A 16,580-nucleotide genomic window follows, 5' to 3' on the forward strand; every position below is an offset into this window, starting at 1 on the left:
TAAATTGCATAGAGTATATGCTGTAAAAATTAAAGGTTGTAATTCATTTCTTGAAGTGGTGTGTGACTCTCATCATAGAGGACACCTATGCTTCAATTGCCAGTATGATAAATGTAAGCAGTGGAGAATACCTATCACAGTATGACTAGAAAGAATAATAACCGGTATTTTAGTTTATTGCTAAGAGATTTGTATAATCTTGGTTTTATATTGTTCTGGGAGGAGGAGCCTTGTCAGTGATTCAACTGTTTTCACATCTATATAAGATGGTTTCTTCGTCATCGATGTGAAGACAATGTGTGCTATTATATTAAAACCACCGATTTTATTTGGCTATGACGGAATGTGATTCACCACTAGAGGAATCTTTTTGTGAAGTTACTTAAACTAAGCAAATGTAAATATTTGAATTCTATAGAATGAATGAGAATAGTAGAATTGTCTATACAAAGAGATATGACAAGAATGGAGTTACACTCTACTGTAGAAAATGTGACCCTGACACTGAAGTACGTCAGGATCAGTATACTGTGAATTCAGATAATCTACCTGCATTAGTTGTTGTAGACAAATACCTATTAGAATATGGAATCTAAAGAGTAGAAAAGTCGTTTTTATCATTTAAATAAAATTGTATTAATAAAAAAAATAAAATAACATTTTATAAAAATTTATTATTATGGAACAAAAAAAAAAATTAAAAAAGATTGTAATTATGTTTTACAGAAGACAGTTGCTCAATCGAGGTAAGTCATCGTAGATGTAGAGAAACTGCTTATAGGTAGCGCCACTACATCTGAACACTAAAAAGACTAGTGCATTACAGCAACATGTCTTAGTCTTTAAATCCTGTACTCTTCGTTGATTTTGAATAATAGATGTCCCACTGCTTTCAATAAAGTTGATGTTGTACTGAGTTTATAATTTATACAATAGTCCAAAAGGATAAAAAAATTCAATATTCTTCGACGTATGAAAGATGAAGAGCCACTGGCCGATCTTCAAAGTCGATGGACTGCTATTAACAATGATTAGGGTATTGTTAACAATTGGAATTTCTTCAATGAAGTCCGAAGGTATGCAATAGGAGTTGTACTGGAACATGTATGGATCTATACTAAATACGTTGATTATTTGGTTTGTGTTCATGTTGCTAGGTGTAGTAGAACACTGCCTTCGGGTGTGATTTCCCAATAGGTTTCAAATTGACTCAGTGATATTAGCGTGATACTCTCAGTCAGAGCATCGGTAAATGTACACTCTAAACGTATATTCTCTGTTCGCACTATGCTCATATTCTGAGTCCCTGACAAGTCCAAAAAACTAATCCTTGAATTTTTGAAAACATTGATTAGATTGTTCCATTTTCAAATAATTGAGATTCATGCACTAAAATTTGCACGGTCAACTTGTACATAATTCTATAGGATTTTTTTTCAAATGATAGAGCGTAAAGTTGAATATCATTCACTTTGCACACAATTCTAGATAGACCAAAAAAAAAAAAAAATGGGGGGATTCCGTCCAGGATCCAACGGCACTGCCTCTCTTTACAAAGGCCAAAGCCAATTTTGATGGGATTTCTCCATTGATAAATGATGAATCGCTATAGTTACGAGAGAAGGTGGCACTGTGAGGTTGATTGGTGATCGTATGGGGGACAAGAAGTTTAATGTTGTTACCATTGGCTCTTAGCTTGTCCGCTGCCAATGCACCAGAGCTCATAACCTGTTGTTTTCGGACGTGGAGAATGCCGATGTGATAATGACATTTGCATCGGGTGCTGCAGGAAGTGTTTTTTCTCAAAATGAAATTCGATGGGGCCCGTTGCAACTTTATTTCAATCTTGACATTGGGGGGTAGCCATTGGGATATATTGAATATCTCATGATTTAATTTTCCAACCAGATGATACTCATGGGACACTGCAGTAGTCAACACGCCGACAGTATCAAAACCTGATCGATATTAATAGCCCAATGATTGTCCTCTCAACTCCTTGTACGCCTTTGGTGTCATCATCATAAATTGTATGTAGCTTACATAGTTTGATAAATTATTGCTAGTGCTCACCAATGTTCCATTATTAAATACATTAATTTGTTTGAACAGATTGTGTAGAATACAGTTTTCGTAGGAGAGACCATCGGCAGCAGTTGGAGTTATATTATCTGACTTTTTCTTCACCACAACATTTAAATCAATAAATGTTGAGGACAAATCACTCACAGATTCTTAATTTTAAAATATTTCAAAGGGTATATTTTTCGAGAGGTGGTGTTTTGGATGAAATTGTTCATAGTAGCCAGACTTGACACTGACATCAACATTTTCAGAATAGAATAGATTCAATGAGGACCTTATTTATGTGTATGAGTCCTTGTGGTGGAGATAAGTCATCTTATTAGAAAACATCCTTCTTTGATCTAACAATCTTTTTCTTCTTCTGATTAGTGGTCTCCCTTGTTTTAGTCCTCAGTCCTTGTTGGTGTCATTCGCGTCCCGCCTGGGTGGAGACTGATGAGTGAATGACGCGCACGCATCCTTTTCAATCCCTCCCCATTTTGCCGAGATTTTAATTGCTCACCAACGGCTCCTGCTGAAAATCTAATATTTTCCTTAACCCTCTCATTGAAATTCTTGCACGGCCCCCAGTCCTGTAGTGTTGATGCAAAAATTTGATGCAGCAGATATAACATATTTTCTGGCAAGGGGTAGTGCAGAACGAACGAGCCTAGCTCACCAGCTATCAAGACCATAGCCAGACATTGTAGTACGCCCCTTGTAGTAGTCCAATCCATTGCCTATTTAACGTGGACTCAAAGCATCAACATAACAATCGATATCGGGACAGACATAGAATTCTTCTATTGTTCATTTTAGGTAATGGTGCTGTCGCCGACAATGGGTCGAAAATGACATGTAATCACTGCTAAGCCTTTTGTTATTGCTAGAGGATCACCCAATTCACTTCTTATTGTTAACTGACAGAGTTCCAAATACGAAGTGTTTACAAGAACATACTGTAGATGCTGTATATGAGTGATGGACAAGTTCGTGAGTTGTTTTTCGTTAAATAAAAAGTAGGAGGGGGACATTTTAATTAACAACTCTCGATTTTTCCAAAAAGGATTCAGATAGAAATATTCAAGAGTCCGAGGCGAAACCAGGTGTATAATCAGCAAAAATAAATTTGTCCATACCGTAAAGGGTGACAGTATTTTTTACATTGATCATATTCTGTTTAAAGCAAATAACGTCTCTCAGATTATCAGTGAGAATAATTATGTCGGTGTCAACAGGTGAGGTAATGTAAATCCTATCGTGTTCCAATGAATAATTGAAATGGAATGTACCATTCCTACAATATGAGATTTTTCTATTGATTTTACGACACAAATCTTTCATATCATCATATTCAATATATTTCAATTTAGCATGTGGATATTCGCTAGATTTAAGAGTCTCAACCCAGTCATAGTCGACAAAGAGTGTCCAATCGAATGGTATAACTTATATCATACATACGATCCTTTCTCAGGATGTCATAGGTATTTTTGAGAATACAGTCGACAAGAGCCACTTCATACGCACCGTCAAATTTGATGGCGGGGGAGAGTTTTGTACAAAAATCACTTGTCGTAGTGAAGTCGTTGTAGAGAGGATCGGAAACATTGGACATAGAAATTGCATAGAAATCACTGGGCATTGTCAATATCTTCAACACAGATCCAAGAAAAAAAATCAGAGTTGTATCATAGACACCTAACAAGTAACTGTTTATTACCACTGCGACTACGTGTATTGTATATCTTTTCAATATTATAACATTCACTACTATTTTTAACCTTTTGTTTTTCATAGTTCTTAAATCCACTGAGACTCTTTAGAGCTTTGGAATTATGAAAATGCTAAGTTATGGGTTTGGCGTCTATAATTTTTGCCACTTTAAAAAGTTATGTGGATCACAAGTAATTCCCCTGTTCAAAGAAATTAGTTTTTCTCTTAATTAGAACAGTATCACCAACATTGACTTTATTTTTATTCTTTACAATATTGTCTTTTGACTATTTTTTAAGAAATGTTTCAATTGTATCATTATAAGAATGATGAACTTCCGGTGTGTTTGAGTTGGACTATGATCGATTAAGTCGTTGATTATAAATCAACATGATTTTATATAAATCATGAATAACGGCAGGTGTATTTTTCAATGTCCAATATCTTGACATTAAAAGTAGAATATTTTTTATCAATCGTTTGACCGCGGCAGTATTTATAGAACACTGAGCATGATAGAGCAGTTTATAATAGTTCACAAGTAATTTCGAGACATTTGGTTTACTAAAGTCACTGCAACAATCCGCTTGAATTTTTTATATGAATCATGTTTGAGAATACTTTAAATGGCCGGAGCAAGTTCAACGCCTCTTTTTGTTCGCAATGGGATTGCATATTCAGAGCGACTAAATAGACTGATTGCAAGTAGAATTTACTTGTACGGTGTCTTGTGACGTCCTTGAATCTCATCGAGAGTTAGGAGATCTGATTGCATTATATGCAATGGGACAAAGGCTTTAGTTTTTCGATAGTGATTAGCACTAAGTCTATGAGTTATATTCCGAGTGTAACTTGATTAATTTTGTATATAGTCTTTTACACTTTTAGAGTGAACACCTGTGACCGTTGTAAGAGTGGTGTGTGACATTAAACTCCACGCTTCACCAATATTTTCAGAAACACCTGTCATAACTTCAACCATTTTGAAAGTAAACACGTTGTTTAACGTCAGCTACCCTTTGGTATACGCGGTGTGGTTGGTTATGGTGACATGATATGGTTTTATGTTTTCCTCGCCACCATTTTCAAGTTTTTTCCCCTATGGGTTATATTATTTTACAATATTGATTTACTATCTTCTTCTTCTTCTTCTTCTTCCTCTTCATATTATAATTGTGGTTTCGTTGTTGTTGTTGTTGATGCATGTTCCTTTAATTTTTTTATAATTTTTCTATTTATAATTATGATTTTTTTGAATTTTAATTTATTTATAAATTTTTATATTTTATCGTAAAATTATAATATTACTTTAATATTTTTAACCATATCATAGATTAAATCAAGTAGATTATATATCTTACCTTGACTTATAATCCCTTTCCCATTGCTCTCAATGGTCTGATCTTGACCACTTTCCATGAGATAGGTTAGGAGTCGTGTTATTTTGTCAAGCATATTTTTGGGGCTTATCTTTACAAAATTAAAAAAAGTTTAATACCCATTTCTAAGTCGTTAAATTTGGTACATCAGCAGACTCATTAGGAGATGATTATTTTTTGTGATCAAGACCATTTTGTTTCTCACGATAGGGATTATGTTTGTCCACTCGGCGAAGTGCATCATGAAGTAAAAGAAGTTTTTATCATCCTCAATGTTCTCGTTGTCAAGTAATTTACTCAGAGTTCTCTCAAAGTGTTCCAAGTGTGAGAGAGTGAGTTCTATTGTAGTCAATTTATAGTGTTTCGCCATTATCTAGATAAAACTATTTACAAGTCATGAAATTATTTGAAGTACAAATATGAAAAAGCTACCACACGCTCGAAGAATTCGTGTCCTTTTAAAAATATTTACTGTGTGCTAATATTACCCTTTTCGTAAAAATGAAAGACGTATCTTTTCCGGTCTCTTAAACAAATATTGCAGTTGAGAAATGAACTCGGTCAAATTTAAAAAAAGATAATATATTATATTAATGAAATCAGGGTTAAGACCATGTTTGAGTATGGCTTTTCTAAGAGAGGTTTTTGAAGTGCTTAGAACTGAAAAAAGATGTTTATTTTCATGTAGTTTCTTCAGTGTCATGATAGCGACTAATAGGTCTCTTTAGTGTTCACGGGGAGATATACTGTAATTTCATTGTCGAAAATATCTTTGACTACACGCAGATCCACGGGTATATTTTGATTAAGATAAAATAGGATATAGACGTAGGGTTTATTAGTTTCCTGTGTGTATGCTGAGAGCAGACCGTTCGGGACGACGGCATTGATTTGTTTATTGAGAGCGCGGCGGGAGCTGGAATCACTAACAGCTCTGTAGATTATATAGTAGATTCAGTTCAATTCAAGTGTTCGCATATATTTGCTATGATGAAATAGATTGTGTAGAACCAGAGGAACTGATATCTGTTCATGATGAGAGCGATCGGTGAACAATCGCATCATTTCATGTGACCATAGTTAAATATATTCATACATATAGCCAATACTCAGCAAAGAGTTTGCTTAAATAATGTTGAAAACATCAAGTCCCTATATGAATTGTATATGAACAAATCCCGGCGTGTAACTTTATTGTATTTGATCGTATGACTACTGTAAAATACTGTAACAATATTAAATTTTTTTAGGATTTTACAAAAACATTTTATAACAATTTTTTAATCATTATTTTTAAGAGTTTTGTTTTGACCGACATTGACTGTCCACACAGAAACGATCTGACTGGTGTTTTAAATTGATACAGGGTTCCTTCAATAGTTCACCTGGACAACTAACTGTAGAATATAGTTGTCTAATGACTAAATAATTTAACTACTACTACTCTGTTGTAAATAACAAAAAATCAATAAATAATAATATTTATTTTTTTATAAATATCACTTTAATTAAAACAAAGAAAAAAACTCTTTTTAAATTTATTTATATAAAAAAGCACTAGAAAAAGCACTTATATATCACTTTTTTCTTTTCAATGAAACATGTATATTTACAAAAAAATCTGCTCTAAGCAAAAAAAAAGATAACTTTGGTAGTGGCGGTGCGCCCCCGCTGGCGGCCGCCCCCCCCCGGGCCACGATCCCCCCCTCCAAGGCCGCGAGGCGCCCCCAAGGTTTTGGGAAAATTTTATTGGACTTTATTCAAACCGAGACTTTCCCTATGGATAACATATTCGGCCCGGTCTGAAGTTAAATAGTGCCCAAGGGGGAGGGTAGTCACACCGTCTTGACAAACATAGACCTTGTCGGAAACGGTACTCATGGCAATTTTTTCTACATTTACAGTAAAGTTCCTGTAGTTGTGGGAACGAATTGCCAGCACTTTGGCTTGTGGAATTGTATTTTGAACAATACAATTCCTCTAGATGTCCATGTCGAAATTCTTATCCACATCGAGCGCGGGTACTCCTGTGCAACGGGTCTTGATTTCCTTGTCGTGTGTCTGTATAAAGTACACCTTCGGACTTAGAAACAGACCACGGGACATCATTTCGCTTCTCGGTTAATATTTAAAAAATAAAAGCTAATTTTGCGCCCCCCGGGTCACTATCTCTGGGTAAAGCCCACTCCACTTGGTGTAGTCCATCCGTGAGCCGATAATTCCCCCGTGCGCCAAAACATAACGGAGAGTTGGGGTTTTTACTTTTAACAGTAGAGAATCTGTGTTCCCGTAGCAGACCTCTACTTGCCCCTTCTCCGGCCGCTGTACCCTAGCCAGATTGTAGTAGAACTCCAACATGAGCTTTTTAGAGATCTCCAAGATCGCACTGCCTGCAGCAATATTTTTATTCAGGACAATGTTTCTTTTTTTCTATTCAATAGTACCATGTCCGGGCCCAGGATTGTGAAGGAAGTATAATTTGGATCGGCAATAATTCGAGCACATTGTTTGGGATCGGTCATGACGTCACAATGATTCCTATTGCGAACACTCACACATTTTACCAAAAGCAGAATTCAAAATGAGCTTATAAATTTCTTTTTCGGCTTTTGTTTGTGCTTCAGAACGTTTCTTGATAAAAGTGTCAACAAATGTTTTAGATAGGGTTTTTGGCTAAACTGGAGCGCTCTATGAACCTTTGTGACGTTAAAACCGTTGTTGCACATCCATTTTAAAGCCACATGATGCACAACAATATTTTTTTGGCACAAGGTCAGCGATAAGTTTTTGTTTTGAAGGTGACCAATGCAATCCGTCCACCTCGACTAAACGCCTATTGCGAGGGCTCAAAGAGTCCCTAGTCACAGGTCTATTGATGCACGGGAACACAATATCCTTTACTGACTCGTGAAGCTCAACTGGTGTCTCCCCATCAATATCAAAAAACCATCCCACCGGGCCAGTCTCCTCACCCCTGTCAATGTTGGGGAACTGGGGAGCTTGAGGGTCATTGAGCCATTTATAGTCACCGCACGTAGCGCATAATGGGACATGGCCGAGAGTTCAAGAGACTTCATATCCGTGAAATTTGCATTGGAGTTTGTCCACTTCCTCTCTACAGTTGGATCAATTTCCAAGATATGATACCCGTGAAAAACATATCCACCCCTCATTGACCTTTCGATGAACAAGTGCTGATCGATGTCTGTGAGTTGCTCAATTTATTCCTCACTTATTTTTATGATTAGATCTATCACCAGATGAGGAGATAAAAATAATATACCAAATAAAGATTAAAGTCCCCAAGGATTTTGTCCGTATTTTTACACATAATTTCTACCAAAGTTAACTCATAACTCGACAAATACAACTTGCAGTTGTCAAACCCATTTTTACACCCTCCCTCTTCCCACACTTTTTTAGCAAAAATGTATTTATCGGGGGTGAACCTACGATCGTGTAGACTGTAGTAAACGATTCAATCGATGGACTAGCTTCCTCGGCGACTCTCAACCTGGAAAACTAATAATCATCAGGATATTTGCACTTTACAGTCAACAAATCATATAAATTATTTGGATATTGTTGCTTTAACAGAGGGAAAGAGTTGCAGCCGTCATAGTTTTTCTGCACTTTAATTAATTCTCTCAATGATTTAGGGACAAAACTGTAGGAATCTAAAAAGCGAATTTTATTCGTGTACTCAACGTCGTATTGAAAAAATATCCACATACAGTCCAAAACAAGCAACTTTTCCGATGATTTAGGAATGATTTTGTAGGACAAGCTGTCTATCACCCCTGCATCATCAACTGTTCCATTTCTTTGAAGATGTGCCCTTGCTGGTAGCACACACTTCATATCTTAGTTAGAATTATGTATAAAAACCGGAAGAAAGAGTTGCTGTTTAATTTTAAAATTACATGAATTGTGAGCCCACCCCCGAAAGTTACTTTTTCCCTTTGAATTGGGGTCAATAAGGTGATTGTGATCCTGGACCGTATCTTTTGGGGCAAGAACATCCCTACAAACCCAACAAATTGTCCCCTTTTCTAGTGCCAGTTGCTCCTTATCTGATAATATCAGTTGGTCGTGGGTGTGACGCACTTGTGAACTTGCGGCGTGTTCTTTTTTTATTAAATATAAAAAAAAAATATACATTCGACCCACCAACTACAAAGCCAAAAAAAAACTCTTACCTCAGAAAATTATTATTATAATAGGTAAGGGCCTTAGCAGAGGAACACGCAACTAGTTTGTGGTCCTGGACTAGTTGGCCTTGATGGGTCCTATACCTCCACCAGTCTTGATTCACAATCGAAAGATACTTTATCTACTTGTAGCAGGGAATTTTGGAAATTTTAAAATTGTAAAGTATCTTTGCCTTCTGCCGGCATTTCAGTTCTTTGATTTCCATGAATTTTGCAATGTCTCATGTGATCCGAGAATGTTTGTTCAGATCTAAATTGGGAAAGGCACATCTGGCAATATAGACGTTCCCCTTTCTTCACACCTGGGGATACGAGACGACTTAGTGCTTTAAAGGGGGAAAAATGACCATAGGAAATTAAATATTTGGGGGGCTCGTAAATAATACAAACCCACTTTTTAACATTATCTACCTACGGTGTCAAAACTGAATATAAATCTCCTTTTTTATTTGGTTTCTTTCCCCCATTTACAAATTCTGTGTTATTCTTGAGAACAAACATCACCAACACAAGATTGTCATTTGCTCGGTCGAAGATGGTTATTTATTTCAAGGACACCGAATACTTCCCCTCTAAACAGTCAAAATTTACTTTGGGGAAATTTTCTCCACCGTTACGAGCAAGGCTGTCTAGATTTTTCATTGTTGAATATTTATTAAATGTTTTATTGGCTGCTGCTAAAAATGCATATTTAAAGCATTGCAGCCCCGTGTCAAATCTGAAACCCTGAACCCCTCTTGTAGCCGACAAATCTGGGTGGCATTTTATTCGTTGACTACTCCACATCCCTGACCCCCTCTTAAAATTAAGTTTTTTAAATCTACTGAGATTATGATCCATGTGTTCAATGTATAAAATTGTGGACCCGCTTCCCCTCTCGTTAAACTTGTCCAAAGTCGAAATTAATTTATTTACCCATTTGAAAAAGTTATACTCAAAGTCATTTATACCAGTTTCAAAATTTTTGTTGAAATTTTAAAAATTAAAATAAAAAATGACCCCCTAATGCCCATTGTTTATAAAAAATCGGTTATTAACTTTTGCTTCTAGCCCCCCTTTACCCCCCCCCCAATTCTGACACTAACTCTCAATACGTGCTCGTTTTTTGTTGATGTTTGTCTTAATAAAATGTAATGGGTGTGTTCAAAGAACACGCCCGTCAACAAATTTGTACTCGAGAGGGTTGCAATCGACCCGATGGGTTTGTACGTGACCTAGAGCAGACTCTAACAAATAAAAGTCAAGTAGGTCCGTAGACTTGACAAGATTTTCAGGTCTTGCAAATGATTGTACAGGATCCAATTCAATAATTATAAAGTCATCGTCAAAAATGTCCCCGGAAAAATTAGGTCCAACAATTTGCATTGTTGCCGTATTACTACTACTATTACTAGCACTAGGTGTATCATTAAGCGGAATGGTGGGGGTGACATAGAATTGTCAATAACACCACACCACCCCCGTCTGTTCAATTACATTAGATGGAGATGGCATAAAGTCCCCTAGGCTAGTTAGCATGTCTTCCGGTGTGTTTGGGGACAGCTGATCAAGCCAGCCTGTATTGTCCTGTGACGTAATTTCTATATGAAGACCCGGTTCAGTTGCACTACTAACATTGCCTAAATGTTCACGCATAAATCTATCTGCCCACTCCAGATCCTCCATCATCTCAATGTCACAAGTTAAATCGTCTAGGCTAGCCATGTTCCCAAAACAACCATTAAGAAAATTCCTATGCCACTCTATCTTGTATAGAACTAATGGAGGTTCATCTATAAACTCCAGTGGTGATGATAGACTTAGTTGGGGTCCAGTACATGATGATGTTTCATGACGCACTGGCGCTGCTTTTTCATTAATCTATAGAAAAAAGGGCTTATTTTTATGTGAAATAACTATTATTTTTGTAAAGTTAATAAACTATGTCAATTTTTCATAGTCATTGTCCCACCACCTGAACAATTAAAAGAAACAAAGTCACATTGGCATATGTGTTTCATAATGACAACAGAACATGTTAAAAATATTTTTGGTTTAGTCAGGAAAATGAAGCCTTATTCTTAGATTATAATTTAGAACAAGATACTGATATATAAAACTAATGGTTTTATTCGAAAAAATATAATGTTCAGAATTAAAATGCAAAAGAGGGATCCACCTCGAGTGCTCCTGATTCTAAGTCTCAATAAACCCCGACCCGCGTTCAATCGAGGCAGTATGTTCTATGAAGCATTGATCTTCAGCCTCGGTTAATGGGCATGACTCCCATACATTGGATGTTGGTGGTGGTGTTGGTGTATGTTTCTCCCTTTTCTTGACAATCCGAATTTTCCTATGTCGCTTGGTGATGGATTTGATTGAAGTGCTGGTAGCAGTAAACCTGGACTAATTAAATCATTGTAAGAAGAACTTTTTTCTCCTTCCATATCAACAATTAAAGTGCCCCTCCCCAGAATTAAAGTGCCTTTGCATAACGCCTCCATGACGATATTTCCATGCACGAACAATAAAGTAATAAATTTTGATTTTGCTCGTGATTACACATAAGAATTCCGTAAAATTTGACATGAGAACCCCGATTGTGACTCTTTCAACAACTATGATTATTAAACGAATAAGATAATAATGGAAATAATTAGTTAAATTTGTGCCTCACTAATCATAACAATTGTTTTTACTAAACTATTGGAGATTGAATTTCTGGTTGTTAACGCATAATTCCTCACAAAAATTTTGATTAATGAATATCAGATTGATTTTGATATTAAGCGATTTTTGTTTCTTCATGAGTGAAACATATAGAGTGTGGTTTTACCAGTTACGCATTACACAAATGTTCTTTTCAAAGTAAAATCTTTAAAAATTTACAATAAATTTAATACTTAAATCTTAGTTAAGTACCCCAATGACGAATCTTTTAACAACTTTTATTATTAAAGTAGCCTTCACCGCTATATCCAATTTTTCTTTTGGTTCTTTCAAAAATGATGAATTTCTTAAAAATTTACCAGTTACTTGGCTGGTAAAAGAAAAACAATCGAGACGTAAGCTGTGTACGATCTGACAGAATACGATGTCACTTTGTGTGTTCGGTTAGTATTTGCTTGTTCTGAGTGAGAAAAACTACGAGGCAGGGATATATTAATTGTCTCTTGGATAGCTAGAGAGAGTTAGGGGTGATGTATTTAATATAATTTGTTCTACGCGGCCTGCTTTCCATAATTTTTTGTCTACAATATTATATTATCATCATGTTTTGGTATGTTTAATTATGATTAATATAACTTCACTTCTTTGGTTGTGGTTCGTTTAGCAGACAAGTACCCAGTATTCCATTTTGTCAGTGGTGCCACGTTGAACTTTAAAAATAGGAGCTAATTAATTAAATTTGTTCACAAAAAAATTTAAACCTTAAAAGTCGGTTGAGTATCGAAAACGAATATTCAAAAAGAAAGTTAATTATTTTTATAATTTAACAATACTAGTTTTTAAAACTTCTTTTATAAAGAATTAATTAAAAAAAATTTTTATAAAAAATAATTTTTTAAAATAAAAGTATAAAAATCCTTTAAAAAAAAAAAATAAAAATAATAAAATCAAATAATCGAGAGATATACAAGCATAGATGAAGATGAATGGCCGAGAAATGTGTAAAACCCAGAAGGCTCCTGCATCTCATTATCCCAAATATACATACTAATTAAGTTATATCTTGTGCTATATTTTTACAACTCAATTGCCAAAGAGTATTATTCACCTCACGCGTAGAAGGAAACTATTTAATGAATTATCAAAATATTTTCAGAAGATCTATTTACACTTACGACAAAAATCACAGCGCGCGCTCGGTAGTCCTTCTTTGCTTAAGACTGAGGAGCGACTCTACTTACAGGTTGCCTGATTGAATTTAATGATTTGATTATCAATGTCTCAATGTTGTCCTGGGATTCATCCAACTTAGTAAGCTGTTGTTGTGATGGCTGATCAACAGTATCCTAATAAAAATAAAACTTATTTTAAGTTTTAAAACTATTTAGCTGACGAGAGGTCACTGCCAATTCACTACAACATTAACAAACTCCCAACTGTTGAAAAAATGGCACAAATTAATTAGCTAGTTCAAGTCTTACTTATTCAGATTATTAATTTATGTAACTGGGCCTTCAATTACATATTAAAAAACACAACAATTTCACAGTTATATATATATTTTAAATTTTATATGAAAATATTATAAAACTTATATACATAAATTGATAAATAATTAAAATAACATAAAAATTAATAAGATTCCTATAAATAAAATAAACAAAAAAATTATTTAGTATATGAAGTGTTTCGCCCTATAGGCAATAAATGAAAATGTACGATAATTTTTTTTTTTGCAATTTAAAAATAGGTAAATATTATAATTCAAAGGCCTGGTTTTTTAAATATTTAGTGAATAGACCAAAATTATAAATGTAGATGTAAGAGCGAGGTCGGGACTAGGGGTAAACTCCTCAATACAATTTATAAAACATATACTGATATACGGTATATTATTAATTTAATTATTATGTTATTTAAAATCTAAATTATTATAAATAAATAGTATTGTTAAACTTAAATATATTATTTATTATTTTATTAATTATGAAAAAAAAACAGGACTTTAATTAGATGATTATGAAGTTGTTATTTATTACATCGTTATAGTTAAGATCGATGTATTTAATTGTTTTAATCTACTTAATAAACGATATAAACACATATACATATAGAGTTTAGTTATGTAAGTTAATTCGTAAGTTATGTCATATCTCAATTTTGAGAAAGCCATTTTATGGTGAAACTGACTGCCCTGTTTGAATATTTACTGAAATTTGAAGAAAAAAGAGGGACTTTTTAATTAGAATAGGAAGCTTTTTCGAAAGTGCTAACAGCTTTATCGTAAAGAGCATGATATTGAGGAGGGGGCGACCCTTCATATCCGGATTAAATCTTCCGAAACTACTATGCAAATTCTGTTTTAATTTTTCATGTACGATGAGCCAAAATCGAAGTGAACCTGACTCTCTTTTTTTTCTTTTTTTGAATATTTACTAAAATTGAAACACATGGACTGTTTAATTAACATAGGAAGCTTTTTAAAGAGGTAACAGCACGGTGAAAAAAGCTTAAGTAAGGAAGGTAAAGAAAATTCTTCCTTAACTTAATGACGAGACAAAAATGGATTTCTTTTTTATTATAATATAAGAAAAGTTTACTCACCAGAAGTCGCTTAGAACATTCCATATCTCTACCAATGTAAATGATCGTAATATATATATATATATATATATATATATATATATATATATATATATATATATATATATATATATATATATATATATATATATATATATATATATATATATATATATATATATATATATATATATATATAGGTAGAACGACTTTACACTAAAAAAAACTGAATATATTAAAACATAAACAAGACACACGGTTTTTTTTTACACGGATAATGTACTTACCCTAAAAGGCATGTAGGCCATATATATATTATGAAGTGGAAATCTGGCTTACATGATAGGAGTCAGAAAGCTGTCCTTCATCATATATTAGGCAAATAGCATGGTTCTATGGCCGTACGCAAACAGTATGGGAATTCCTAGGGGCGTACGTAAATTCATTATTAGCATTCTACTAAGAGCATCGCCAAGTGCTGAAAACAATTTTGTGACCAAGATGAGCCCAGGATTGAACAAAGCCTCCATTCATGGAGGTCCCAGGGAATTCTTGCTGTCCGGTTCTAAGCCGGCTTAAGCACTTCGGTTTAGACTTGAGAAGATGTGTGATCCAAGTCCTGCACTGGTATCTGGGATCATTTTTTTCCCTGAGGCGAAAATAATTTCAATGATTTAAAGAACATGAAAATTGGAACTTGGAATGTTACGACATTAAAAAATGACTATCGTATCTACATTTTGACTGACGAATTCAGACGATTCGAACTGGATTTATTAGGAATTTCAGAAAGTCATATCCCAGGGGTAGGAAGCATGAAATTAGGTGATATAGAATATGTTTACTCAGGCAGAAAGAATGGGGTACATAGACAGGGAGTAGGGCTCATGATGAATAAGGAAGCTGCTAAGTCTTGTTTAAGCTGGGAAGGTATTAAAAATAGAATACTAATTGCTCATTTTATGACTAAAAAGTTCAGGGTATCAGTTATAGTAGTATACGCTCCTGTAGAGCCGACTGGCGGAGATACTAGTGACTCAGATGAAGTTTGCTTACAGTTACAGGAGCAAATACTGGGAGATTTTATTACTGGAATTTCGCCCAGGTTGGTAGAAATAGGGATAGATGGTATCACAGCCTAAGTAAATTTTGTGTAGGAAAAGAAAACAGTAATGGATACAGACTTTTGCAATTTTGTTGGTATAACAATCTAGTTATAACCAATGCGGTGTTTGATCATAAAATTGCCCATATGTTAACATGGTATTCACGTGATTGCAAGACAGCAAAACTTATTGATTATATTATAGTAAACCGAAGACTGGCAGAATCAATACTAGGGTATATAGGAGAGCTGTTATTGATGTTAAAAGTAAATATCACCATCTAGTAGTGTCAAGGGTTAATTTAAAGCTGATACATCGGAAGGGTAACTACCTCCCGGGAAGTTAGATGTTGGTAGACACCAGGATGAGAATTTGAGAGAAACTTTCCAGGAACAGTTGAAAACTAAACTTGATAGTTTAAAATTTGATAATGTAGAAAATGGTTGAAATCATTTTAGAAAAATAATTTGTGAATTTGCTGAAGGTATATTAGGGAAGAAAGCTAGAACTGCAGCTAAGAATATTAGTGAAAAGGCTTTATGTTTAATAGAAAGGAGAAAGGACTTGTACAAGTATTATCTTAGCGATAAATCGTATGAAAACAAAAGAAATGTAAAGAAAGTGGAGAAAGCATTAAAATATGAACTAAGGAGGTGTGAAGTGGAGGTCATGGATAAAATTGCCGAGGATCTGGAAGATGCAGCTAGACTGCATAATAGTAAAATATTGTACTGGCACGTTAACAAATTGAGAGGTAATAATCAATTCGGACTTGGCCCAGTTAAAGATAGGTATTGAGTCACAATTAGCGATAAGGAAAGAATTAAAGAGAGATGGGCCAAACATTTTGAGAATTTGCTTAACCGAGATAG

The sequence above is a fragment of the Artemia sp. Qi Xiang Cuo genome, chromosome 4 (assembly GCF_049724085.1).
Source record: "Artemia sp. Qi Xiang Cuo chromosome 4, ASM4972408v1, whole genome shotgun sequence".
In the NCBI taxonomy this organism is placed as follows: domain Eukaryota; kingdom Metazoa; phylum Arthropoda; class Branchiopoda; order Anostraca; family Artemiidae; genus Artemia; species Artemia sp. Qi Xiang Cuo.